Below are 5,051 nucleotides of genomic sequence, written 5' to 3' on the forward strand. Positions count from 1 at the left end.
ATATATATATATAATATTAATAACAATATTCATATATTTTAATTGAAATTTTAGATTTTTATTAAAATTAAATAATAACCGTATAATTTATAATATAAATAAATATAGAATTATAATAATAATGAAAATTCAAATTTTGTTGTGGCCCCAAAATTAAAATAAATATAATAGTTATATATTTTATCAAAAACTTATTAAATATAAAAAAAAATATATAACTAAATCATTGATTTCAAAACATGAAAAAAAATTTATGGTAGTAAGTATTGAGGTGTTTTGGTGATTTTAAAGTCTCATTTAATTTAATAATATTATGTATGTTATTTCTATAATGAAATTTTCTGATAAATATTTTAAAATAAGAAGAGATTATAAAGATAAACATAAGAATAAGAACAAATAAATAAATTTAAGAGTATTAAAATGTAACCTCAACAATGAATTTTAAGTTATGGTTGAATTTATGATAAAATAAAATAAAAAATATTAGATATGAAAAAACAACTATAATATAAACAATATAGTTAGAGGTAATAATATAAAAGAGCTACAATAAATAGAATAAAAATCTCGAAGTAGATAGAAAATGGGCCTACTAATATTAAGGATAAAAAAATAATAAAATCGTTTACAAATTAGAGAGGGAAAAAATTAAGATATTATTTATTAGATATAATATGAAGAGGGAAAAAAATTAATATATTATTATATTATATATAATATAAAAAGAGAAATAAATAAAATATTATTATATAATATGGAGAGAGAAAAAATATACATTATTATATATAATATAGAGAGAAAAAGTTAAAAATTTATACTAAAAATAGATAATAATATATAATTAATAATATTATATATACTAAAAATTAAAAATTTGGGGCCTGAAGAATGTAATTGCCCGAACATCATTAACCTATATAACTTATACTACCCTATATTGTTTGAGAAATGATTGAGAGAGGGAATTTGAGGATTGTAATGATATAGAGCAATTTGATTAGGCAAAAAAATAACAAAGATAAAAAAATAACAAAATTTCTCTCTCTTCTCTCTCCTCATTTTTTATCATTTTTTCAACTAGTGATATGATGATGCAGTGATGTAGTGACACATCATTCCTTCCCTCAAATTCCCTCTCATATCACTCCTCATATTATTTATACTTAATTATAATCTTAATAAAACGTTTAATTGTGATTTTATATATCATGTAAAAATTTTAATTGCGTTATATAATAACGCAGTTAAAGGTAAGACTTTTAACTACGGTTTTATATATACCGCAGTTAAATTTAAGACTTTTAACTGCAGTTTTTATATACCGTAGTTAAAAATAAAATTATTAACTGCGGTTTTATATATCGTAGTTAAATGTAAAATTTTAACTTCAGTTTTATATAATGCAGTTAAATGTAAGACTTTTAACTGCAGTTTTATATACCGCAGTTAAATGTAAGACTTTTAACTGCGGTTTTTATATACCATAGTTAAATATAAGACTATTAACTACGGTTTTATATACCGCAGTTAAAAGTAAGATATTAACTGCGGTTTTATATACCGCAGTTACATGTAAGGAATTAACTACGGTTTTATATACCGCCGTTAAATTTCGCCACTAATAACACATTTTTTACTAGTGGCCGTCGCCGCCCTCTTCACCAGCAGTGTGGTCGCCGCCATCTTCACCCTCCTTACAAGCAACCCGTGGTCGTAACCCGCCAATTTTATAGATGTTTTAAACACTCGCAGAGCTCTACTCACAACCGCTATGTTCTCTCTTTTCTCTCACCTTCTTCTCCGACAACTCCGACAAGACGCCAGCCACAATGCAGGTCGCATGTCGAGCTCTCATCGGAGCTCTTTCCCTGACTTTTCTCTTCATCTTCACCGGAGCACACAACATCACTCGGATTCTCGCTAAACATCCCGAATTCTCCACTTTCAACCACTATCTCACCGTCACTTACCTAGCCGCCGACATCAATCGCCGTCAAACAATCACCGTCTGCGCCATTGACAACTCCGCCATGTCAGTTCTCCTCTCCAAAGGCTATTCCGTCTACACATTACGTAACATTCTCTCTCTCCACGTCTTCGCCGATTACTTCGGTGCCAAAAAGCTTCACCAGCTCGCCGGCGGATCCGTCACCACTTCCTCCATGTTTCAAGCCTCCGGTACTGCATCCGGAACATCCGGATACGTAAACATCACAAATTTCAAAGGCGGAAAGGTCGCATTCGGTGCATTAGACGATACCGGCGACTACAAACTCACATCTGACATTTGTGAAAATCGTTCAAGAAATGCCGTACAATATTTTCGTAATTCAAGTCAGTCACATCATGGCCTCGCTGGATGCTGAAGCACCCACAGTGCCTCCGACAACACTTAACCAACGTCGTTAACGAGTGAGCATGAATGTAAAGCATTCTCAGATCTATTAATCGCAACTAAATCATTATCGATCTATAATCAGAATTTAGAAGGCGGATTGACAGTTTTCTGTCCATCCGATGCCGCGATTGACGATGGCGGTTGCTGGTGAAATGACAGAGGTAATTAAGATTTATTGATTTATGTACCGAGGTTGGTTTTAAAAAAATATATATATATAAAATAAATACATGGATGCCACGTGGTACAAATTTAACCCCGTTAAATGGTTGCCGTTATTTTATTTATTTTTGACAAATTTTGACAACTTTATATATAAAAATAGAATTTTGCGACTTTATAAATAAAATTGACACCTCGCTCCACTTTATAAACAAAATTGACATTCTTCCCCGAAGAATTCTCAGGTTCTAGATGCCTATTTGGATGTTTTCTTAGTTTTGTTGATGTTTTTGTTATGATGTGATGATGTTGTTTTCTATTTTGATTAAAGTTGGAGCTGGTTTGATTTAGGATACATGAAAGACTTACAAAAAAGTTTAAATTATGAATTCAAAAATTATTTTTTAAAGAAAAAGCATATTAGTTGGAATTATTTGAGTTAATAAATGAAATTTGTATTTAATATTTAAATATTATGAAAATTAAAGTGTGGATAAATTTGGTATTTTAGTGATGGATTGAATTATTGTAAGTCATTATTTTTCATAAAAGTATGTACCTTTTGAAGCGATTGACTATGGGTAAGGGATTTGAAAAATAATTCAACATCATACAAACTAGTATAGATATTCATGTCACACTTGATTTATAAGTTTTTTCTTGCATTTATTTTTTTAATAAATAAAAATTTGTTCACTTTTATCGAGATATAATCTATAATTTGTTTCTTCTATATGTAATGAATTAGTAAAGAACTAACTAAGAGACGGATGTGGTAACTTGTAAGGACAAATTGTCAATGAAGACCAAAAGAAATTCACTCTATCTAATATTTGATGATGATAGTTTACTAAATCGATTATAACATACTTACAAAATCATTAAGCTTTCTTAATAAAACATACTTAAAGTCATTGCTACACGTAAGTCGACGGTCTAGGAGTTTTGGGAAACGTGCATCCATAGTTGCAAGAAGAAGAGAATAAGAAAATAAATGGTTTTATTTTTGTAGATTATTTAATGATTTGAACAAAATTGGAGTGTTTATTTTAAAAGATTGTGATTAATCATGAGCTCTATTTTTGTGCCTACTTTGTTCTGGCCTTATTAAGTAACTTAGAGCTCCATAGAGAGGTCAATTTTGCTTGTCCTAGACATGGACGGGTCCAGAATTTGAAATTAGGGTTGGGATTAGAATTTTCTTAAAATATTTATGAATGTGTAACCCTCGGGAAGGGTCCCCTCGCGACTTAGCACGTGTTTGGATGACACGTGGAAATACGGGGGAATCGTAGGGTGGCTCGAGATTTGATGTGTTTCAACCTTGGTTTGCGTGTTAGACATATTTGTTTTAAAATAAAATATTATTTTAACAGATTTTAAGTATACTTGGGAGCTTCTGAAATTAATTATAAAAATAATTAATTTTATTCAAATTTTAATAATCTTGGATCAAATAATAATTTGATTAAAACCCGGTTTAATTCAGTCAAACATAACTAATTTAAAAGATTATTTATTTGAAAATATAGTCGCCAAATTATTTTAGAAAAATTAATAAAAGATACATGTATGAATGTATTTTATACTAGAGTTTCTATTAGGGGTTTAGTTTTTAGTTACATTCGGGAAAGGACTTTCTATGTCCTCCGCGCTCGTCAAAGAACATTTTTTTTTAAATAAAATTCTGGCTATTTTAATATTTATTTATAACATTTATTTCCTTTAAATAGTAGTCCGAGTTTCTAAACAAGGATATGTTTAGATTACGTAAATAATTATACAAAATTTATTTAAAATGACATACCTACGATTGCGTTGATATAAGATTAAGTAAAAATTCTGAAAAATATCATAAAAGTGTTAGAATTTAAAAATAAATTTCAAACGGGGCCTTAGCCAAAATATTTGTTTGGGAAATATCCCGAAAATATTTAAATATCATTTTCTTAATTTTCAAGATTATTTAAAAATGGATTGGGGTTTCAAAATTACAAAAATAATTTTGGATTTTTAAAAGTGGAACCAAATAGGCCTTAGGACCGAAGTCCTAGGGTCTGGGTCCGGTAATAGCGATATAGGCTCGGGCGGGCTCGGTCTAGACCGGGAAGGTCTAGATCAAGGCTTAGGACGTTTGGTTGAGGGACCGGAGGGCGTGGTCCTGAACTCAGACTATTCGGTCCTGGGTCTAGGAGGCTTAGTCACAAGTCTAGCTTTCTTGGTCGTGGACCTAAGAGGCTTGGTCCTAGGTCAGACCTCTCGGTTTAAGGTTAGAAACCTCGATCAGATTTCTCGGTCCTTCCTCAAGAACACCAGTCTTAAGTCTCGGTCCTAGTTCAAGAAAATCGGTCTTTGGTCTCAGTCCTGACTCAAAAACATAAGTCAGTGGTCTCGGTTTGGACCGAGCATCCTCGGTTCTTTTCCTTGGTCCAAGAGGATCGAATGGTCTTGAATTGGTCAAGAATTGCAGGTTTTGTATCTTTTGATA

General features: G+C 30.9%; 1 pseudogene; it reads left to right on the plus strand.

Annotated features, from left to right (window-relative positions):
• The first annotated feature begins 1,778 nt into the window (after positions 1-1,778).
• On the plus strand, positions 1,779-2,552 carry LOC124946163 (annotated as a pseudogene).
• Positions 2,553-5,051: the final 2,499 nt, after the last annotated feature.

This window comes from Impatiens glandulifera, chromosome 1 (genome assembly GCF_907164915.1).
Source record: "Impatiens glandulifera chromosome 1, dImpGla2.1, whole genome shotgun sequence".
In the NCBI taxonomy this organism is placed as follows: Eukaryota; Viridiplantae; Streptophyta; class Magnoliopsida; order Ericales; family Balsaminaceae; genus Impatiens; species Impatiens glandulifera.